This window comes from Neoarius graeffei, chromosome 14 (assembly GCF_027579695.1).
Source record: "Neoarius graeffei isolate fNeoGra1 chromosome 14, fNeoGra1.pri, whole genome shotgun sequence".
Taxonomy (NCBI): domain Eukaryota; kingdom Metazoa; phylum Chordata; class Actinopteri; order Siluriformes; family Ariidae; genus Neoarius; species Neoarius graeffei.
Window position 1 is genome coordinate 26,859,130 of NC_083582.1, and position 25,381 is coordinate 26,884,510.

The 25,381-nt window shown below is 40.9% G+C and overlaps 1 pseudogene; it reads right to left on the bottom strand.

The window, feature by feature from the left end:
- Nucleotides 1–203: 203 nt before the first annotated feature.
- LOC132898098 (somatostatin receptor type 2-like) overlaps nucleotides 204–25,381 on the bottom strand; it is a 37,819-nt pseudogene continuing 12,641 nt past the window's right edge.

Below are 25,381 nucleotides of genomic sequence, written 5' to 3' on the forward strand. Positions count from 1 at the left end.
CAAGTTATTCTGTAATGTTTACATTTCACTGTATTTTTAACAGGATTATTCTGGCAACCACAGCTGCCAGTGTTTTTCCGTAAAAACAACGGATTTTTTTTACAGTGTGGGGGAAACCCTGAGGAAACCCATGCAGACACAGGGAGAACGTTATAATGAGCTGAGAAGAGTAATAGATTTTTCATTTTATTATTCAGGTTTATTACACATTATTAAGATTACATGTGTAATTATGAAACATATTACATATGTTTCAACAACATTATTCTTGATTTTAGACTTCTGTCTCTTTGGTGTTCCTTCTATCGTGAAGTATTAACATCATAACTAAGAGTTTTTGTCAGCCAAAATTGTGCCCATTTAAAGCTAATTTCTGGTTACCTTATGAGAATAATGACCTTTTTTCAGCAATAGATATGAATAAACAGTAACAGTTATGGATGTTTTGCACAGAAACACAATACATACAAATGTGGTTATCTACAGTGGTTGAATGGTATTCTAAATGTATCTTCATGATTGTAATTTAAAAATCAGTCTCACAACCTAAACTCATCACTTCTCTGAGACCTAGAACATTCAGGTCTCATCAAAATATGTTCACAAATATGTTCAGAAAAAAAGAGTAGTAGTCCTTTTCAAACTGAATATCATCCCTCTTCATAGTCAATATTGTAAATGGATTTTGGGCATTTGAACAGATTTAAACATGTTACTTATGGGTTAACCATTCCTGTACATTTTATTGGGTCTCTCGAAATCAAGTACGGTGAAATTTCTGAGACTGAAGTATTGTGATCTTCTATCCTTTATAGTAGTCATGGTTATCATTTGGGTGTAACTCCAGATCTCCTGACCATTCCTAGATGCTTGTCTGCAGATCACCATTAAGCAGGGCAGCATTTTGAGTCTCTGTGATGATGTCATTGACCATCCGTGTCCTGTCCAGCCAGCTGTCACTATGTTCAATTTCATCCAGGCCGCCCACTCTCCTGAGGCACAGAACATTTTGGAAACTCTTCTTGAAATTATCCGACAAAAATGCATAGAGAATGGGGTTGGCACAGCTGTTAGCATATCCCAGTACCACGACGAAATCAAAGGTGCTTTTCAGCACTGGTGTAGGGATGAGTGTGCCAGTTACAGATGCTACATTAAACATGTAGAACGGTAGCCAGCAGAGCACAAACACAACCACCACAATGGATACCATGCGGGTCACTTTGCGCTCAGAGTGCTTTCGCTTGCTGGAGCAAACCCTCACACCTGAGGACTTCATCTTGATCACAATGAACAGGTAGCACAGGCAAATAACAATAAGTGGCAGAAAGAAGCCCAAGAGAAATGTACAGAAGATGAACGCAGTTTCGTAGGTATTTTGAGGTTCTGGCCACAGCATAGTACACATCCATGCTTCATTCTTATTAGTGTTCAGACCACTAAAAATCATAATGGGCAAATTAACCAGCAGTGATACCCCCCACATTGCAAGGCTGATAGTTTTGGCTACTCGTGGCTTGCGCCATTTAGTGGACTTGATTGGATGTACCACTGCAAGATACCGGTCAATGCTCATCACAGTCAGGAAGAAAATGCTGGTGAACTGGTTTAACGAGTCCATGGTAAGGACAATTCGGCAAATGGCAGCACCAAAAGGCCAGTGAATCAATGCTAGCAGAATTGCAATAAAGGGCAAGCTAAGCATGCACAGGACATCAGCAACAGCCAGATTAAGGATATAGATGTTGGTGACAGTCTTCATCTTAGCGTACCAAAGGATTACATACATGACCAGTGCATTGCCACAGAGTCCAACAGCACACACCACAAAGTACACAAAAGGTGATAACCACAGAGCTTGTCTGATCAAAGGCATCATGAGAGATGTTTCGAGGACAATCATCTGAGTCAGACTCATTGAATGGAAAGAAGCTGTCATACAGAAGTGGCTTAAGAAAGGAACGGTTTGGGGAAGCAGGGAGTAATGTCCATGACTCCATTTTTACCATGCATCAGTTTGGAAGAGCTTTTTCATTTACGATAAAGAAGTCCATACCATCTTGTCAAACCTGTAGGTAGGGGTAAGAAAAAAAAAGATTAGTGAATAATAAAAATAAATTATCATGAAAACTTCTAACTGCCATTGGTTAACATTTAACAGGAGGGAATGATTGATCAAATATTTTTTTTAAGACCCTGCATAGGACCTTATGAAGAACCTGAAGAAAACAGAGAACCTTCACAGACATGATTTTATTACCTTTTTTTTTTGGTCAGAAACTGACAACAGGCTAAAATAAATTTATTTTCTATTCAGTTCTCTGGTGGCACGGTGGTGTAGTGGTTGGCGCTGTCGCCTCACAGCAAGAAGGTCCGGGTTCAAGCCCCGTGGCCGGCGAGGGCCTTTCTGTGCGGAGTTTGTATGTTGTCTGTGAGGGTTTCCTCCGGGTGCTCTGGTTTCCCCCACAGTCCAAAGACATGCAGGTTAGTAGGTTAACTGGTGACTCTAAATTGACCATAGGTGTGAATGTGAGTGGTTGTCTGTGTATGTGTCAGCCCTGTGATGACCTGGCGACTTGTCCAGGGTGTACCCCGCCTTTCGCCCGTAGTCAGCTGGGATAGGCTCCAGCTTGCCTGCGACCCTGCAGAACAGGATAAAGTGACTAGAGATGATGAGATGAGATTCAGTTCTCTCTTTTCATTATGTGTTAGTTTACATCAGCCTCTGTGCTGTTGGTTCTCTTAGATTTGAGGGGAAATGGACACGGGAGTGCATTAAGAGTTGACCGTGCATTTATGAATATTAATGTGAGTAAAAACAACTGGAGGAAGAGATAATGGTCAGTAGCACAGGTCTGTAGTTTACTCGAGAGGATTTTTATTTTTTTTTACTTGCTTGGTATTTTTCATGTGTTGTGTGTGGATCTTCATGTCTGAATTTAGTCTGTTCCAAATATACAGAGAGAAACACTGGCAAAAACATTTCAATAAAAAAGTACTGATTTTTTGTACACCATAATGAGCAGATCACCACTGCAAATGTCATCCTCTGCATTTAACCCATGCTGTAGTGATCAAGGAGCAGTGGACAGCAATAACACCCAGGGAGCAGTTAATAGTAAATAATACTAAGTATTATTAAATAATACTATCATCATCCTCAAACAGGATGTTTCCTGCTGGTCCAGGGAATCAATCCAGCATCCTTTCAGTCACAGTTCAATGTCTCTAAACTTTCGGCCATAGGCTTCACTTATGTGTTAACTTAAAACTCCTTTTCTGTGACTCTAAAATACATTTCACTGTATCAAACCAGTGAAAAGTGGATTAGAGTCAAATAAAAAAGAAAAAAAATCTACGCTAGATTTTAAGGTATTTGGAGGCAAATTACTACTGAGAAATAATCATTCTGAGGATATAGTATATCGTGTTGTGATAACAATGGACTGTTATTGGAGTCTCTGTTGTCTGGAAATGACAGATACCTTGCAGATACAGCATGTCAATCTCAGGTTGTTTTTTCACTAAACGTCCTTCAAACCGACTCCCAAAATAGACAGAGTCCACAAACGCACCAGTGAGGGAGTAGCCAGCTTCATGAGGCGCAACCTCAAACCAGACATCTGCACAGGGGCGTGTTTAGCCTATTTTTGGGGGTGCTCAAGCACCCCCAAAAACGAGCTCAGCACCCCCTAGCTCAGCACCCTCAAAAACACTGATTTTGGACGTAATTTTCAGAAATAAGTGCCCTTGCGCACTGCGCAATGAATGTGTGCGCGGGCGTGTGTGTGTTCTTGAATTCACCTGTTACGTGATAGTTCTATGACCAGTAAAATACCTCTCCTCCTTGCGTCCCCTCTGATTGGGTTGCCTGTCCGTGCGAGTGCTTGCTACGACATGGTATTTTTTTTAACTGGATTCCACGCTGATGAGGAACTCGAAGTAGCACCTGAGTATTACTGGCATAGTGAGATGTGAAGGTACGGACTGGAGTTACAATTGTTAAACACAACACAATAATATGCATAATGCAATATTGATGTTCCCTGGTCTATGAACAGAATGATAAAAACGACATTTATCATCCATATCAAGATACTTTTGTGCAGAGCTGTACACGTGCTACGGTGCTAGACCACCGTGTGTTAGTCAATTTTATTTAATGTAACATAGCGTTTACGTTTGCTTATCATTCACAAATCCAAACCCTGGTCATTGTCTGGGGGGACAGTGAGTGTGAAACGTACATGCACGAAGCAAACAATTAAACAAATGACTATCAAAAGAACACTACCAAAATATAACAAATATAACAAAAAATATAAACTAATGTAAAATCATAATAATACACACTTATTACACAATAACACATTAATTAACAATTACCACTGTTCAAAATGAATAGCTTCAACATTACAAATGCAGTAGTAGGTCTTGTTTAGTTAAAAATATAACGTAAATATTTGTGTCAGTGGTTGTAAATGTGTAGATATCATAGTTTATTGGGTCAGCTTCTGTTAAAACATTACATAAGTCTAGTCTTGTCTAGTCTAGTCTTCTTGTCTAGTTAAGTCTAGTCTAAATGCGGAATAAACATGGAAACACTGTCGTTCAAGCCAGGTGCCTCTGTCAGCTCTGGGGGCTAAGCACCCCCAAAGATCAGATGCTAGAATCGCCCCTGCATCTGCACAAACCTCGGTTCAGTTTCTTCTTTTTGCACTGCTTGTCAATCACAGTGTAGATGGGATACGGGTCTTTGCTGTGATTCTCTCTCTCTCTGACCGCTTACAGTGTTTTCATCAATCTACACATTAAAATATGCACAATTTATATTGACTCACAGATTAATTTTAGTTGTGAATATTAATTAGCATCTCACAGAAAATCTGGGCACAGTATCATTTGTAGTGTGTTTTCAAACCAGTGTCATAAGTGTGAAGCATATACTGTACTTAACAAAAGTACAGGCTGGTATTCATCTCATCTCATTATCTCGAGCCGCTTTTTCCTTCTACAGGGTCGCAGGCAAGCTGGAGCCTATCCCAGCTGACTACGGGCGAAAGGCGGGGTACACCCTGGACAAGTCGCCAGGTCATCACAGGGCTGACACATAGACACAGACAACCATTCACACTCACATTTGCACCTACGGTCAATTTAGAGTCACCAGTTAACCTAACCTGCATGTCTTTGGACTGTGGGGGAAACCGGAGCACCCGGAAGTTGTCATTCTGGTCATAGTATTTGTTCAGTTTTTTCCAAGCATCCGACCAGCTTACTGCAGGCCCATCAAGCCTTTTAATGATATTCTCCTTCACAGCGGCCAGTTTGGTGGACCAGTCTGACTCTTTATATAAGGATGCCATGCACCTGTACGCCATAAGCACACACACACAAAAAAAAAAAGTCAGTTATTGTTCAAATATTCAGATTCAAAGTCAAATATTAACTCATTTATATAAGTCACAAATTCATCTATTTCTAATAATACTGATTTATTCTATTGTGTGATACTTGTAAAACCTGTATAAACATTCTCTGTCGAGTGAATCAGTACACAGCCCATGAAGTACACTTAGCATAGATTTTCAGCATACTGTATGTATGGTATATCGTTACATGCTTATTGTAGTAAGTCCTTAAAACAAGTTAGTTCCTATTCTTTCTTACATGATAGCAGCTATAAACAGTTGTTTTCTTTACCTCTGAATGTTACAAAGTGCCAAAACTAGAGACTCCTTCCATCAATGGTAAATAAACACACTTCTCCTTACAGAAAACTTGATCATCTCATCTCATTATCTCTAGCTGCTTTATCCTGTTCTACAGGGTCGCAGGCAAGCTGGAGCCTATCCCAGCTGACTACGGGCAAAAGGTGGGGTACACCCTGGACAAGTCGACAGGTCATCACAGGGCTGACACATAGACACAGACAACCATTCACACCTACAGTCAATTTAGAGTCACCAGTTAACCTAACCTGCATGTCTTTGGACTGTGGGGGAAACCGGAGCACCCGGAGGAAACCCACACAGACACAGGGAGAACATGCAAACTCCACACAGAAAGGCCCTCGCCGGCCACGGGGCTCGAACCCGGACCTTCTTGCTGTGAGGTGATGGTGCTAACCACTACACCACCGTGCCGCCCCAAAAACTTAATCATGTTAACGATTTTTTAACCGAGCTGTAACTATATTATTTAAAATGACAATGTATTAATATAGACCAAGGGTATTGATAGAAGCCTGTGATTCATAGCTGCACTACTGTCTGTGCTACTGTAATGGAAAATTACTGACCAATCAGAATTGAGAATTCAACAACACAAAGGTGTGGTATAAAATAAGCTATAAAACGACAACTCCAATTCCAAAAAAGTTGGGATGCTCCTCAATGTAAAATTGCAAAGACTTTGAATATCTCATCATCTACAGAACATAACATAATCAAAAGATTCCAAAAATCTGGAGAAACCTCTGTGCACAAGGAACAAGGCCAAAAATCAATATTGGATGCCCATGATCTTTGGGCCCTCAGGCGGTACTGCATTAAAAGCAGGCATGATTCTCCAATGGAAATCACTGCATGGGCTCAGGAACACTTCCAGAAATCACTTTATGTGAACACAGTTCTCTGTGCCATCCACAAATGCAGGTTCAAGCTCTATCATGCAAAAGAAGAAGCCATATGTGAACATGATCCAGAAATGCCACCATCTTCTCTGGGCCAAAGCTCATTTAAAATGGACTGAGGCAAAGTGGAAAACCTCTGTGGTCAGATGAACTGAAATTTGAAATTCTTTTTGGAAACCATGGATGCCGCCCGTCCTCCAGACTAAAAAGGAGAGGAACCATCTGCCTTGTTATCAGCGTTCGGTTCAAAAGCCTACATCTCTGATGGTATGACGGTGCATTAGTGCCTGTGGCATGGACAGCTTGCACATCTGGAAAGGCACCATCAATGCTGAAAGGTATATACAGGTTTGGACTGTGGGGGAAACCGGAGCACCTGGAGGAAGCCCACGCAGACACGGGGAGAACATGCAAACTCCTTAGCCACCTGGACAAGAAGGACACATATGTTTGAATGCTGTTCATAGACTTCAGTTCAGCATTCAACACAATCATCCCTCAGCAGCTAACTGGAAAGCAGAGCCTGCTGGGCCTGAACACCTACCTCTTCAACTGGATTCTGGATTTCCTGACTGAGAGACCTCAGTCAATCCGAATTGGGAGCAGAACTTTCAGCACTACCATACTGAGCACTGGCCCCCCGCCCCCCCCAGGGCTGTGTGCTCAGTCCACTGCTGTTCACTCTGTTGACTCACAACTGTGCAGCAACTCACAGCTCGAACCACATGAAGTTTGCTAATGACACAATTGCGGTTGGTCTCATCAGTAAGAACAATGAGTCAGTATACAGAGAGGAGGTGCAACGGCTATTGGACTGGTGCAGAGTCAACAACCTGTGTCTGAATGTGGACAAAACAAAAGAGATGGTTGTTGACTTCAGAAGAACACAGAGTGACCACTCCCCAGTGTACACTGACAGCTCACTCATGGAGAATGTCAAGAACACTAAATTCCTTGGTGTTCATCTGGCAGAGAACCTCACCTGGTCCCTCAACAAGAGCTCCATAGCCAAGAAAGCCCAGCAGCATCTCTACTTCCAGAGGCTGATGAAAACCCATCTCCCATCACCCACCCTCACTATATTCTACAGAGGGACTATTGAGAGCATTCTGAGCAGCTGCATCACAGTCTGGTTTGGGAATGGCACTGTCTCAGATTGCAAGACCCTACAGTGGATTGTGAGGACAGCGGAGATGATCATTGGAGTCTCTCTTCCCTCCATCATGGACATTTACACCACACACTGCATCCAGAAAGCTACGAGCATTGTGGCCAACCCTACATACCCTTCACACAATCTCTTCACTCTCCTGCCATCTGGAAAACGGTACCAAAGCATTTGGGCCTTCACAGCCAGGCTCTGTAACAGTTTCTTTCCATATGCCATCGGACTCCAACTCTGAGGAACTGGACTGATACACACTGACTTTTGAACACACCACTCACACTGCAATCTTTGCACAGTGGACAATAATACTATTACTTTACAATGTATTTCACATTTACAAGGTTTACATTTATTTATTTATTCCCTTTTCATATACTACCTCAATATTCACACTCAACTCTGCACTTTGTGTCTGCACTTTATGTTGTTTGTGTAGTTTATTGTCTGCAGTGTTTCTCTTGTTGCACTCTTGCCCTTTATGTAGTATTGTAGATTGTAGTCCTGTGATGGTTAATGTAGCACCATGGTCCTAGAGAAATGTTATTTCATTTTAACTGTGTACTGTACCAACAGTATATGGTTGAAATGACAAATAAAAAAAGCCTTGACCTTGAGACCTTGACCTAGTAGAAGAGTAAGGGTGCTGAAGTGGCCTGCCCGCAGACCAGACCTTTCACCAATTGAAAACATTTGGTGCATCATGAAATTAAAAATACGACAAAGACGACCCAGGACTGTTGAGCAGCCGGAACCCTATACCAGGCAAGAATGGGACAACATTCCTGTCCCAAAACTCCAGCAATTGGTCTCCTTAGTTCCCAGACATTTACGGACTGTTGTTAAAAGAAGAGGGGATGCTACACAGTAGTAAACTTGGCCTTGTCCCAACTTTTTTGAGACATGTTGCTGCCATCAAATTCAAAATTGCCTAATTGTTTTTCTTAAAATGATACAGCTTCAGTTTAAACCCTTAATGTGATTATACAGTGTCCCAACTTTTTTTTGGAATTGGGATTGGAGAAGTGATGTGGGTAGGCTTTTTTTTTTACTCTTTCCTGTCAGGAATATCTGTACACACTAAACACGCAGGCACAATGAGGTCATTCTCAGCACCTCAATATGGACAAAAATCCTGACTCAGCCAGTGATTCATTTTGCTCCTAATGACTATGAGTCAAACTGACTCACCACATATTAAATCAGTGAGTCAAAAATTTCCAAAGTGAGTCAAAATTACAATACACACTTTGAAAACAAAAAACACAATAGTTATCATTGTTCACACTTAAATCATTTAATTCCAACATGTGAACAATTGTGTGAGCTATTCATCTAAGCAAACAATAACAAAAAATTTCAGAATAAAAAAAAGAAAAAAGTATGGAATTAAACAGAATAGTTATTATGGCTGTTTTGAATAGAATTCAAATAAAACATAAAAAAAAAAACTGTCAATATCTTTGGCACTTGACTTTTGTGACATCAGACAAGATTAACTTTTTCACAATTAATAATGACATTTATCATGTTTATGGTTTAGCTACTGTAACATTTCTTCACTGAGAAAATTCTTCTTTGCTTGTTTTTTTTTTCAAGTGATCCAGACTCATCTCAATCATGTCTGACTTAGTAAGGATGCTTGTTTTTATGTTCATCAAGTGATGTTGCTTTTCAATGGTTAGTCTGTTTCTGCATTTCGCTTGTTGTTATCAGTGCACAGGTGACAGTCCATATATCCCCCCATCTCATCACTTTCATACCTGAGCCACGTGTAGGTTGCCATCCATTTCCTGTTGAATTTACGTTTTATTTTCAACTTTGTTACCCCAGGTTTCCCAGCATCACTTTGAGTTTCACTCTCACTCTCTGTTTCAGTCTTGCCCGCTGTATCATCGTCAATCGTACTCGAGTCTGTGCTTGACGTACTTGCTCCCGGACCCCACAAAGAAATCAATTTGCTTTGCACTTTCATGCGTTTATTTGGCATGATTTTCACATTAAATGCGTTTTCAAATGTACTGCAGTAGCGTTGTTAATGTAAACACTCCTTATCGTTGACCGATGCTACTTCCGCCTAGTGTTTCTGTTAACTCGATCTCGATTGGTCAGTCTTTTTTTATCATCCAATGAATTTTTCTACTATTAATTCATATTTCCTAAATTTCTAAACCTTTTTACTGAATACCATAGCAAAACTTTAACTGAATTTCCCATTTGATAGGCGCTATTCATATGTTTGGTAAGTAGAAACAAATTTAGATCGATCTTTTATTACCGCAAAGAAATGCTTTGGCAAACATAAATTTTATCGATTAGTATGAGAGAGCTATTTTCACTTGCTTCAAATCGAGGCTGGAAAGGATTTGCATATGCCGAAGCTTTCCAGCCAATGAAACTGCCGACACGTTGCTGACGGAATTAAACGAAGCTAAATGTAGGCCCGCCAAGTAAAAAAGACTATAGTAGTCGATAAATGAAGCATTATAATAACAGTTCAGTCACGTTGAACGAGAAAAATATAGCGTCGTTAGGACCTTGCCACTCGGAACAACCTCGAGCTACATCCCTTCGCTCTATATCCTGAATGAAGAGAAGTAACTCGAGGATGTTCCGAGTGTGACCTTGCGTCAAAAATACGCACCACAAGCAAAACATCTGCATCATTTATTTTAAAATTGCGTAAAATACGCATGACGCAGGGCAAAATGAATCACTTCTCAGCACGAGACAGTGCACAGTGTAATAAAACATGGCTGCTGCACTGTGCTCCGGCTTGCTGTTAGAGTCTGTAATACTTTGCACCCGTATCTTGTTAGCTTCACCCAAGTCTTGTTTGTAATTAGGCTGTGTGTATATATATATATATATATACACACACACACACATAAATGGTCTCTCCATTTCTTTGTGAGGTCTTGTTGGTGTTAGCGCTTTGCCCTTTGCCTGCATGCCACGCTAAATCCTCCGTTTTTGTTCTCTGGGTTTGTCTTGTATTTTTAACAGTTGCCTTGTTTGGAATTTTAAGGTTTTTTTTTTTTTAAGTCTTAAAGTGCAATGGAGGTCCTTCACGTTATTGTAGTTATTTATGATGTTACATTTCCAAAGCCCTTACAAACAGGTTCTTTACGGGTCACTTTACTGGATCCACTGGCCTACATTGACATGAGCAAGAGAAAGGCAATCATTTGAGATTCTTAGAATGGTGACATATTTGATTTTGAAGTTTCTTCAAATGAGATATGATGTGGTAAAGTGACAGATGTAAACACTCCAGTGAATTCCTTGACCCAACTGTACACTGCAGTGTTCACTAAGAGCTAAACAGACCACGCCCACAAGAGACAAACTGCAAGTGACATAAGAACTTGTTGAGTAATGAGAGTAACTTCAATGCTCCCTTCCTGACTTCTTGTTTTAAAAGGAAATATGTCACATACAATCAGCTCAGGCGGCACGGTGGTGTAGTGGTTAGCGCTGTCGCCTCACAGCAAGAAGGTCCTGGGTTCGAGCCCCGGGGCTGGCGAGGGCCTTTCTGTGTGGAGTTTGCATGTTCTCCCCGTGTCCGCGTGGGTTTCCTCCGGGTGCTCCGGTTTCCCCCACAAGTCCAAAGACATGCAGGTTAGGTTAACTGGTGACTCTAAATTGACCATAGGTGTGAATGTGAGTGTGAATGGTTGTCTGTGTCTATGTGTCAGCCCTGTGATGACCTGGCGACTTGTCCAGGGTGTACCCCGCCTTTCGCCCGTAGTCAGCTGGGATAGGCTCCAGCTTGCCTGCGACCCTGTAGAAGGATAAAGCGGCTAGAGATAATGAGATGAGATGACAATCAGCTCACGGCACTCAAGCCTTTACATGGGCTTTTTCACATGATGAAGTGAACTGGGTTTGTTATTTTACCGGGTTAAAGTGTATGTAATGCTGTATTGTAATGCTTTAAAATGAATACACATCATTAGTAACAACCAAAATGGATTAATAAAGCAAGGGGAAAATAATATAAATTCTTTGTTATTTTATTATCAAGCACAAAACTATTGATAAATTGCAGCATCCAGATGCCAGAAAAAGGCAGCCTTGCCTCAGGGCTAATCTTGCATTACGTCACACGTGGAACCCCGGTTATCTAGGTAATTTCCATTCATATGACTCTATGCTTATTTACTCATTGAAATTCAATATTATTGTTGGAATCTTACAAAAATAACAATGGGAAAGCGCTGTGCTGTTTGGATGTTCAAATCCATATACAACAGGGCATTCAGTTCACGAATTTCCAAGAAATGACACTAATATAAAGTGACAGTGGGTGAGGTTTGTGCAAACAAAGCGGGCAGATTTCGTGTCACCTACTAATAATAAATCTGATTCGTAAAGTGTTCATCACCACTAGAACGACCACATAGGAATTACTGGAACAAAAAAGAAACCCGGGCGGCACGGTGGTGTAGTGGTTAGCGCTGTCGCCTCACAGCAAGAAGGTCCGGGTTCGAGCCCCGGGGCCGGCGAGGGCCTTTCTGTGTGGAGTTTGCATGTTCTCCCCGTGTCCGCGTGGGTTTCCTCCGGGTGCTCCGGTTTCCCCCACAGTCCAAAGACATGCAGGTTAGGTTAACTGGTGACTCTAAATTGACCGTAGGTGTGAATGTGAGTGTGAATGGTTGTCTGTGTCTATGTGTCAGCCCTGTGATGACCTGGCGACTTGTCCAGGGTGTACCCCGCCTTTCGCCCGTAGTCAGCTGGGATAGGCTCCAGCTTGCCTGCGACCCTGTAGAACAGGATAAAGCGGCTACAGATAATGAGATGAGATGAGAAAAAGAAACCCATTTATTACCTCACCCGGGATAGAGTCCACCAGGGGGCAAGGTATTGTTTTCGGTCTGGTTTCTTTGTTAATGATATACAGGAAAACAGCTCGACCAATCTTCATGAAACTTTCAGGATAGATGGACATTGATCTCAAATAGAACCTCCAACGTTTTGAGGGTCATCCAGTCAAGGTCACCAGAAAGGTCAAAATCATTTTTGTTGTGGCTACTTCCTCATATAGAGGTGCTAGCCACTATGTCATTGTGCTGTAAGAGTGTAACAGTTGCGCACTGCACATGCGCATACACGTGTTCTGATTAAAATAGCTGGTGAGTGTATACAATTCGGTTCACCATTCGAAATAAATGGACTAAAGAAATCGCTTTCAGACATGTTTATGCTTATTACAGAGGCAAAGTGCGTTCCACTGAGCTCTAGCACCGGGCCATTTCCGGGAAATAAGAGTTTCAGTCATGGCGACAGTGTGTGTATGTCAGCCTTGGTTCGGAGGTTTCAGTTTCGAAAACTGTAAGAGGTAAGAGTAGAATAATATAAAGTACAGACACTTGGTATATTTTACTTCTGTGATTTTTAAATTGTTCATTTTTGGATTACGCTTCATTTTTCGTGGCTACTGCCTCATAGAGTAAATATATATGCTATATTTACTGTATGGACATGGTATCAGAAAACAATTTTATTTATAAGCAGTAGCCACATGTACCCATAGGGTACCAATTTTTTTTCACAATATCTTCCTTCATATTCATCATAAGTGCTACCAGGCGAGGTTTGTTTTGCCTGGCAACACTTGTTTAATAAATGACATTTGATCTGACATTTGGACAGTTTGTTGATTCCCCTATTATCGCCCACTTCATTTTTTCTTTTAGTAATTACACTGATTAAATGTACTTTTTAAAGATTATATTTCTGCATTTATCGAGGTACTGTCCAGATAAATATTTTCCCTATATTTTGCAGTGGCCAGCTTAGAATAAAAATCCACAAACCAATCTGTTTTTCCAGTTCTCTCTGGCTGGTGGTGCACTATTGGCGGTGAGTGGGACTGTTGTGAACTGAGCGAACTGGCAGTTTCTCATCTTGGGGGCTTGAAAAGATAACCATTTTCTCTCGAATATCCTTGATAACCTTCTGCCCCTTCATCCGACATATAAGAATCCCAATCACTGTCAAAATTCTCTCCAAAACGTGATTCCATATCAAGACTGGTCTAACCACTGCTGTGCACATGAACGAAATTGATACCAGGATCTTTGTTACACGTGCGACATCACACACCCCTTTTGGACCTTCCGGATCACTCTCGGCAGATTCCGTGAAAATCGGCTGATCTTATTGATTTTCCATCACTTTATGGCCTTTTGGATCAGGTATGGTTCGAAAACACATGGTCAAGCAACATAATGATTGTTGCTTTGTACAAGGAAAAGAGTGTGGTTTACAGACATTAAATTTGCTTTAAAGGAGGTGTGTGTGTGTGTATACACCTTGAGGTATTTGACTAATATTTTAAGTTCGTTTCTTAGACAAGGATATATTTTAATCTTGTTACCTTGTTGACAGTTTCGGCGAGAATCTCCCGCCTTCTTCAGAAACAGTCACCAGATGTCGAGTGGTGACGTGCCTTATCAGCTGATGTTGCGTGCAGGAGGCGTGAACGTCCCGCCTCCTGCACCACACAGAAGAAGGGAACATTAGAATTACAACATACAGAAAACCTACACACACCGACCAATATCTTCTCTGGACATCTGAACATCCCATCGCACACAAAATGTCAGTAATCAGAACACTATACGACCGAGCACAGAACATTACGGAGGAGAAAGACAGACAGGAGGAGGAACAACACATCCAACAGGCATTAAAAAACTGCCAATATCCACCGTGGGCAATTCGGAAAGGGAAATTACAGACACAAATAAAAGAAAATAAACAACAAGAAAAAAAAACACCGAAAAAACAAACCGAGGCTTTGTCACACTACCATACATAAAAGGAGTCACAGAATGCATCCAACGATCCATGAGGAAATACCACATCAACACCCCGGTCAAACCATACAAGAACCTCCGACAGCTGCTAGTTCACCCCAAAGACAAAATACAACTGGACAATAAATGCAACGTCATCTATGAAATCCCTTGCCGTTCATGTAATAAAGTCTATATTGGTGAAACGGGCAGATGCTTCCATACTCGAAGGAAAGAACACCAATTAGAATGTGAAAAAGAAACAACAAGAAGACTCACAAGATCCGAAAAAGAAAAAGCAAACCAAGAAAACCTAAAATCAGCCATTTCAGACCACTGCAAACGGCAAAATCACATAATGAATTGGGAAGAGGCCAGAGTCATTCGCGCTGAAGAAAATAGATTCCAGCGTTGGATTTTAGAGGCAGTGGAGATACGCAAGCGGGCGCAGAGGACGATGAACCGGGACGAGGGAGCGTATGCACTGTCGCACACCTGGAGCGCCGTCCTGGAGGAGCGACCTGACAGCAGGAGGCGTGGACTACCTGTCAAATTGGGCGGGACGTTCATGCCTCCTGCACGCAACATCAGCTGATAAGGCACGTCACCACTCGACATCTGGTGACTGTTTCTGAAGAAGGCGGGAGATTCTCGCCGAAACTGTCAACAAGGTAACAAGATTAAAAAATATCCTTGTCTAAGAAACGAACTTAAAATATTTGTAATAGTTAGACATAATGAACATCCACTACGTAGGTATTTGACTAGTTTCTGAATGTGCCAGTACTCAGAGGGAACGTCAGTGAGGTTCTCCCCTTGTCTCTCAGTCTGTTCATCATCCTCACTCTCAGAGGAGCTCACACTAAAGCCTTCAGTTCCTGTTCCTCCACCTAGACTCCTGTTACACACACACACACACACACACACACACACACACACACACAGAGGATGTCAATAAGTATGAATGTCACGAGATGGATGGATGGATGGATGGATGGAAGAAAGAAAGAAAGAAAGAAAGAAAGAAAGAAAGAAAGAAAGAAAGAAAGAAAGAAAGAAAGAAAGGCAAATAGACAGACAGACAGGAAGAAATAAATAAATAAATAAATAAATACAGTGGGGACTGTCACTCACTTCTGAGGGGATGTCATGCCGAGGATCTTCCATGTCAAAGACGGATCTAAGCTCTTGTTCTGCGTGAGCTGTTGTCTAGGCTTCCTGTACACATTATTTTCCCGATGCTCACTGGCTTCCACATGTGGGATTTTTCGAGTGGTCTGAGGTTCTTCTTTAAAGTCCTGTAGAGGGTTTTAAGACATGACAGCATTTCAAAGAAAATAAAGAAACCTGCCTTAATTTGCACTGAAACACAAGCTATAAAATCTACAATAAACTGGTCTTATAAAATTATACAGAGTGGGGCTGTATTGTAAAATTGATGTGCCTTCCTTATCCCTATCAGTTTTTAATGTTTTAAAAATATGGAGAAGTAGTGAATTAATTGAAATGGCAATTGAACATGGAAATAGAATTGATTAAGGCAGGGGTTCTCAACCTTTTCTGCCTCAAGGTCCACCTACCGGTACAGTATTCATACTTGTAACAAGTCAGGGCCCATTAAAAAAGATCCCCAATTATCTTGGCTTATCTATTATATTAGGATCTAATAATCTATTGTAATGTGTTTTAATGGGATGCAACATCACTCCCTGTTACAGATGGGAGCCCAGGAATTAAATAAATGCAATACAAATGGACTGTTTTTAATTGTAGGTATTTAAAATTGTACATATTTATTAAAACTGCATGGATGTTTCAGAAGCCAACATAAAAACATGCATGCAGGGCATTCTCAGTCAAAAGGGATTAATGACCCAAAAGTGGAGTCTGGTCCATTGACACAAGAACTTAGTGTCATGTTTGTGTACAGAAAACAAGCAAATTATTAAAACCAAGAAGTACACTCAAAAGAAGTGGATATAGAAACCACTCAATGGGATAGATCCTTACACACTAACAAAGAAGGATTTTTCCTACGAGTTGGAAAATTATCCATCTATTGATTTCCCCAACATCTCAAACTACCTGGTGCTGCAGACATAGTTCTACATGGATAAACAGATGAAAATCTGGAAGAGCATGGAGGGCATACAACTTTTTATATGTGGCTGGGTTAAAGAGCTGGGGATCAGGACACTACAAGACAGATGGCAGTAGATGGATCTAAGTGCAGAAAGAGTGTTGATTAGCAGGTGTGATATTTAAGTCAAGTCAAGTTTATTTGTATAGCACTTTTAACAACAGACACTGTTGCAAAGCAGCTTTACAGAAAATTAAAGACTTTAAACGTGAGCTAATTTTATCCCTAATTTATCCCCAGTGAGGAAGCCTATGGCGATGATGCGAGGAAGAAACCTCGAGAGGAACCAGACTCAAAAGGGAACCCATCCTCATCTGGGTGATAACAGATAGCATGATTATAAATAATTAACTTCTATAACTGTGTCCTATATAATCACACAGTATAACTGTGTAACCATGGAACTTCATTATAGTTTTAACATGAAGTCTGTTTTGTTGAGGTTATAAACTATTCATTGATGGAAACTTGAGTGCAAAACTGTTCATGACAACTGTAGTCCTCAGGCATAAATGCATTACTGTAAGTGTCCAGAGCTATCTTACCATTTTTTTTTTCAAAAGAAAAACAGAAAGCAGAGTATTTTAAAACAGTTATAAACATGGCTAGAAACAAACGAGACAGTGATAATGATAATCCTTCGCAAAGCCTCTGTGAAAACAGCTTCCATGTCTGTGCATGGCGATTACGCTCAAATCAGTATCAGGTATTCTCCATAATGACTGGGTCCCAAGTGTGTTCACAACGTGCTCCGTGAGTGCACGCGGCCGCTCAAGCTGCACCAGGCTCAAGTGTGCAAAGGCGTGACAGTCAAGTGTTCACCTATTGTGTGACCATGACTTTTAGTTCACCTGTATATTGCCATGCATTGCCATGCAGACACCTCAAAACCCTGGAGCAATTTCACCAACGCTCCCTATGAAGAATTCTTGGGATCTCCTGGAAAGACTATCGGACAAATGTCAGCGTGCTGGAAGAAGCAAAGAGTACCAGCATTGAATCCATGGTCATGAAGAACCAGCTACGCTGGGCAGGGCACTGTGCCAGAATGGATGACACACGTCTCCCGAAACAAATCTTCTTTGGAGAGCTTGAGGTGGGAACTCGCTCTCAGGGAGGTCAAAAGAAGAGATACAAAGACACTCTGAAATTATACCTCAAAAAAGGAAAAGTCGAGCCAAATGACTTTGAAAGTCTCACCTCAGACCGCTCCTCCTGGTGCCAGGCAACAGCCAAAATAGTCGAGACCTTTGAATCCGAACGTATAGACGATGCTGTTCGAAAGAGACAGGCCCGAAAAGCAAGGCAGCAAGCCCCAAGCAGACCAACTCTTCCAGGAGGAACAGCCTGCCCTAACTGCGGCCGCACATGCAAATCGCGAATCGGCTTGTTCAGCGATATGAGGAGCTGCAACAACTAACTGTGAATGAACAACATAGACTATACCTCGCCATACTCTCCGGAGTGGCCGTTACTGCCATGCATTGCCACCAAAATGCCTCATTTTCATCGATAACCCATCGCAAAGCATCGCAAGCTGTAGTGTGACCGTAGCTTAATGAGGCGAGTGTGACGCCAGATGCAACCCAGCAACTGTACCCTAAAACTTAGCTTCAACTTGGAAAAAAAAATGTGGCCCCCTAGATGGTGCTTCACGGCCCACTAATGGGCTGCAGCCAAATGGTTGAGAAATGCTGGATTAAGGGACCTCCCTGCCCTTCCGCATGCCTACATGGAAAGCCTTGAGGCAGGGAGAGCTCACCTTCCTGTCTTTCCATGTACCTACATGGAAAGGCTAAAGCAGGGACAGCAGCAGCAAAGACTGTTTCTATTAGAAGGTCTGTATAAGAACCGAAGCACCCACCCCTTGATTATGTGATTAATTTATGGAGAAGTGGGAGAGTGAAAGGGAGATACATGAAAGGGAGATATATACATCATTGCCTTGTGGTTTCTCTCTCTTAAGGCCATTTAGTGGAAGATGAATAGATGGGTATTCAAGTGGGCTGAAGGTGGATGGATCCAAAAAGCGCAGATAAAACTGAATTCCTACAACGGGTCCTTTAATGGAGGATGACTGCCTTTGTGGGATTCAAAACAGTGAACTATAAAGGCACTGAGATGAGATGTAAAGTGAACAACAATGATTATATTGTTACAATGACACCTGGGATATATTAGACAGTAAGTGAACAGTCAGTTCTCAAGGTTGATGTGTTGGAAACAGAAAAATGGGCAAGCATAAGGATCTTAGCATTTTGACAGGGGCCAAATTGCACTGGCTAGATGGCTGGGTCAAAATCTCTCCAAAATTGTAGGTCATGGAGGTGTTCTTGGTATGCAGTGATTATTATCTATCAGGAAGTGGTCCAAGGAAGGGCAACTGGTGAACCACAGAAGAGCTACTGTAGCACAAATTGCTGAAAGTTTTAATGCTGGCTATGATAGAAAAGTGTCAGAATGCACAGTGCATCACAGGCTGCTTGAATGGGTTGAGAAGCTGCAGACTGGTCATTTTGTTGCAGACAAAATGCACAATGATTTTTGATATATTGTAATATGTTGAAATATTATAACATATAATATGCCAAGATATTACTGAATGCTGAATTTGATATCTGTAGGATATTGCTGAATGTTGAACTCGATATCTTGTAATATGACTCTGATTCTGATACTCTTTATCCGTTATGGGCCTGTCTGATGAACATTTGATGAATATATGACATGTGACTATTTTGTTGGGTGGCGGGATGTCCTGGGTTGCGGAACCACACGTGCGAGGGCCCGTCAAGGCCGCTAGCGGCTTTAATTTTATTTCTTCTTCCTCAGGGTAGTAAAACTCACTTTTGCCGTGAATGCTGTCTTTGTCGCTATCCATGATGTAAAATTAATGTTATTCTCCTGAGAAATGCTGGCAAAATTTTATACAATTTTTGATAATCTTATAAATAAATCTTATAAAAAAAGATAAATGTTGACAAAAAATACTACTATGTTTGTTGTTTTGAATGAGCGAGTCACCAGAGGTCCGTAACCGGGGTCCATACCCACTCGCCAGCCAATCAGAGCGCAGGATTTGGACTGCGAAAAAAAATATGAATTATTTTTAATAATATTATTGAAATGATATTATTTCTGCCGCAGAGGGAGAAATAATGGTTTGGCAATTCCCCCCCGAACTGAAACGTACTTCAGTATTGGATATATTGAACTAGTCCGGATTGATGAGGCTACAGTAATCAAATAACACACATTACCTATATGAAACAAGCAAAGTTACTTTAACAAACTAAATGACTCAGGCGGTGATGGCATATATTTTAATGAGCTCTCTGGGAGTTAGTAAAATGCACAAGTGAGACTTTAAACCTTAAATTTCTCCCACAATGTTACTACAGCATTGAATCCCAAATTCCACACGAAGTGCACTACACAACGTGTGAAATTATGATTATTATTATTAGTAATAGTATTTATCGTTTAGGATCCGCAGCACACCTAACCTCTACAGCGAGTACAGAGCAATTTGTGATTCATCTAAAGGTGTCACTGAAGGATCACTTTACGGACATTATGGGAAAAACATATGGCGCGGTCAAAAAGAGCGCTTTCCTCATCTTTTCAGCTTTAAACTCGAATCTTTTATTTGCAGCTGGCGACTTGTCCATGTTTGCTTTTTCACTGTTGTGTGAAGTCCAAACAAACTCGTTGTACTCACTTTAGTTCCGTAGAAACCAGTGTTCACATGAATGAGCCTGTTGCTCGGGGCAACTGAATCAGAATTAGAATCAGAATTAAAATGAGACTCAAAATGGCTTTATTGTCAACAACGTAATTAGGAGTGTAGCTCCATTCAGTGCAAATACAACAGACACATAACAGAATAAAAGCAATAAGATAACCCAAGTTAGACAAAACTGTCATGCTCCGTCCGGACTTCCACTCCGGAGATTACTTATCTCCCAGGTCAGCGCTAATCCGGATCCGGGATGGGAATTCCATCTAGCCTGCATTTCACGTCCTGGGCCCTGTACTACGAACGGAGGTCAACCTACCCAGAAGTAACCCAGGGTTCCCCCGCTAAACCGGGGTTGACAAAACCTGGTTATCTTGTTTGGGGTTAAACGGTACTACGACGCCAGTTATGAAGTTGATTTGTTGAACCTGTGTTAACCTAATCAGGGTTAATGCGCGTTCACATTAAAGGGGAGGTTATCAGCGCAAATCACCACTGTTCACAATGGCACGGTCGCCGTACTTCACGGAGGAAGAATGCGCTGTCAATGCAAAGCTACGAGGAGTTCAAAACAACATTAAGAGCAAAATCTAACACAGCGGCTGCCAATAAGGAGCGGCAAGCATGTTGGCAACGAATTGCCGATCGGGTAAATGCGTAAGTACATTCTCCCTTCTACATGTTCCAGAACAGAAGTATAGGATGAGAGAAAGCTTCATGATCAATCACAAGTCACAGAAAATGGTCCTTCGACATGGCCCCAGTCATATATAGCTTGTTTAATGTCCGAAAAATCCTGAATAAAATTTGGTATGGTAAATTCATGGAGTAGCCTACTTAAGCTGATATGTGCACAGAGTCACATGAATTAGGATGACTGACTGTTCAGTCCCTTTGACTAAGTTGGTGTATGTCCTGTGAGCATTTCAGAGGCAACAGCAGTGCCAAACGCACCTGGCAACAGGTGAAAATGAAATATAAAAACATCATTCATAATGGTAAGTGTGTGTGTGCGTGCGCGCGTGCAAGCAAGCATTCATTTGGCTGGCTTTTCTGTCTTTTCTTTTCAGGAACGGGAGAACTTGAATAAATAAATACAGTAGGAATGAGTGGTGATTTTGGCTTTTCTTTATTTTGTGTTACTGCCTGAAAAATTGACATCACCTAACGCAAAATGGGACCAGTACTGACAGGTTGATTTGAGGTATGGACATGACTTATTTGAATGTGGGCCTATATGAAGTAGACCTTTTACCTGTACGTTGATGCTATGGAAGGATTTTCTATTCACATAATCCCCCTCATGCTCTCCCAGGGGTGCACTGATTCGGATGTGAGTGCAGTCAATGGCTCCTATTACTCTTGGGAAACCTGTATATTTTGTTAGTCATATCAACTGTCAGTCACAATTGTCTCGGAGAGTAGGCAAACAGACACAATTTGATATTAGTTTGGTTAGGGCAAGCGCCACTTTGCGAATCATACGACATACAGTGTTCTTACTGAGGTTTTCAGCATCACCGATGGAATACATATATTGTCCACTGGCAAAGTAACGCAATGACAAGCACATAATTTGCTCGATTGTGAGGGCCTGGCTTCGGCGGGTTACATTGCAGACGTCTGCCTCGATCAGCTGGCAAAGGTAATGAATTCCCTCAGCTGAGAATCTATATCGTTCATGAAGAACATCGTCCGGGTATGCCAACGGATTCTGGCGGTCTCTAAATACCCTCGCCCTCCGGAGAGAGCCCCTCACAATCTGCGCTAGTGTTGTGACTCTCGAGTCTTGAGCTGGGGGAGCCGTTCTTTCTGTCGTTCATTTTCTGTACTGTGTTTCAGATGAAAAAGCTTTTGCCCAAGGACAAGAAGTAGGCTAAACAGCATTTGCCTTTTATTTATTCAAGTTTTATCTGTTTGCCTAAAAGTTCAAATTGTTTTGTATATAGTTTTTTTATAATGTTGTTGTGTGATATTAATGATAATATTGTGGGAAAACTACTTTGCATGGACGTTCATTTAATTTATTCTATCGTCATTTTGTTTGTTCTATTTTTGTGTATTTTATTTATTTATCTGTTTGTCTAGTATCTATTTTTCTAATAATAATATATATTTTTTGCATTAATAGTTTGTTTTTTCCTATTAAAATAATCTTGTGTTCTTGTTATAACTTTATCTATTTATCTGACTGTTTAGTTGTATCTATTTTTGTTACAATTTCAATATTTTTAATATAGAAAGTTTGTTTTTTTCTATTAAAATGTTCTTGTGTGATAACTAGTTCTTGTGTTATATTTATAGTATTTTTTTTTTTTTTGCTCCTCCTACTCAAGCGAGTAGGACGCTTCTTTGCTTTGCTCCTGCTTTCTTGATCTTTATTTCTATACTTTACTTTCTCATTTAATTTCCACTATTTTTTCATTTTATTTTTCATCTTTATAAGATAAGTTAGCTTTTAAAACAAAATGCCAGGGGGCAAAAAATCCTGCAGAAAATGCATGGAACTAGAACAGAGGATTTCTATCCTGGAATCAAAGATTGATGCTCTGCCAAAGACGGACAAATTAAAAGCGATATCTCAGGAAAGGAGTACAGAAACAGTGGCTGAGAATGCAGAGATTGCACTCCGACAGACCGATGGCATTGCAGATCGAGTGGATGAATTCATCGATCAAGCTGGGCAAAATGTGAGTATAGAAAACTGGCAAATGATGGGTGGCAAGCCCAAAAATAAAAACAGAAGAGTAATTACTTCAACACCAGCTCTTTCTACAAATTACAATAGGATTTACAATCCTATGGAAAATCCACAGCCCATAAGGCTTCAGAACAAATTTGAATGCCTCAGGGATGTGGAAGAGGATTTTTCAAGCGGACAAACACACCGTAAAAAGAGATCGCACCAAGATCGAAGAGCTGTGGGAAGAGGCAAAAAGCAGCTCGTAACACCACCTGATCCCACAACCCTTGTTCTTGGTGATTCCACTGTAAGACAATTAAAAGGTCATGGGATGATTATTTGCTGCCTTCCAAATGCATCCATCTCTGACACCAAAGACAGCATTTTGAAACTCATGTCCGAGCATAAAACCATCAAACGTATTGTTGTGCATGTGGGAACAAATGATGTTTTCAGAGAACAGCTGTTTGTCCAAGATGATTTCAGAAAACTTTTTTCTGAGCTCTATAAGACTGGAATACAATCTTTTATTAGTGGCCCACTCCCAGCGAGAGGAAGTTTTGCTTTTTCTCGACTCTTCAGTCTTAACACCTGGCTTGGAAAAACTTGTTCTTCATTTGGTATGAACTTCATAGACAATTTTAACCTTTTCTGGAATCGCAGAGAATTCTACAAGCCAAATAGCACTGAACTCAGCTGGATTGGAGCCAAAGTCTTAGTAGACCATTACAGACTTGCAATCTTTTCTCAGCCAGCATTGAGGAAAACAGTTGATAAGATGTCGCAGACTGACAGTTACAAAAAACAATACCTCTGCAAAGCCAAAACAATCATCTTTGCAAGTCGTCATCAAGGACACACAGACATCTGACCTGCCAGACTGCCAAGATTCAAAGACAGACTGCCAAAAATCAGAGACAAACTGCCATACAAAGAACTCACCAATTTCTCGCTCTTCTGACTTCACTGCGCCATCTCCATCTCCCACCCACATGGATTTCCCAAATAGTATGAAAAAATTGCTCCCAATGGCTACACTCTCTTTTTCCAGCCCAAATCTGTCGCGACAAGCAGTGTACCCAGTTCATCAAAATTGTGTTCGCCCAGGACTTTCAGCTGGCTACAAATCTTTTTCACCATCCAAAAGATACATGTCATCTCCAATCCTTTCACCCTCAAACCAAATGGAACATTTAGAAAGTCTTGTTTGATGTACTCTGGGTCCCTGCAAATGGGTGTAGTTTTGAAAACCAGCTGGGACCCAATATGCCTATGCCATTCTCTATTCCTGTGTTGATAAGAAATAGAAAACATAGAGCACATTTAACCCAGGGGGTAAACCAATCTAGTCTCCTTCCTGTTTTAAAACAACATCAGAGTGCACAAGCAGATATTACTTCTAGACTTTCTGTAAAGCTAGCTCTTCTGAACGTTAGATCACTTTTAAACAAGTCATTTTTAATTAATGATCTTATCTGCAAACACAATCTTGATTTTTTGCTTCTAACTGAAACTTGACTGGATCAAGCAAATAGTGCTACCACCCTTATTGAAGCAGCTCCCCCAAATTTTAATTTTATGAATGTTACCCGACAGGGAAAAGGTGGAGGGATCGCAAATATATTCAAAGTCTCTTTTCAATGTAAACAATCCTCACTTGGTGATTTTACGTCCTTTGAACACTTATGTGCACTTGTTACATGCTCTCCTAACATATTATTATTAACTATTTATAGGCCTCCGAGACATTCAGCCAAAGTCTTTCTTGAAGAGTTTGGTGAACTGTTGTCAGTCATTTGCTTAGAGTTTGATTGTCTTATTATATCTGGGGATTTTAACTTGCATGTAGATAATACTGATAACATTTATGCCAAAGAACTACTTGCACTTATTGACAACTTCAACCTAGTACAACATGTACAGGGGCCGACCCACTCTCGTGGTCATACCCTTGACCTCGTCATCACAAAGGGTCTTACTGTTTCTACTACTGTTGTTGACCTGGCCTTATCTGATCATTTTTGTGTTTTCTCTGATGTTTCTATGTCTCCTCACATTTAGAACAGCTCAACGACTATGGGTAGGAGTGTCATAAAAGACAACACATGTGCTCTCTTTGAGCAAGCACTCTCTCAGAACTCAACCAAAATGTCAGACTCTGTAGATGATTTACTGGAAATTTTTAATTTAAATATGACCCAAATTATGGATGATATT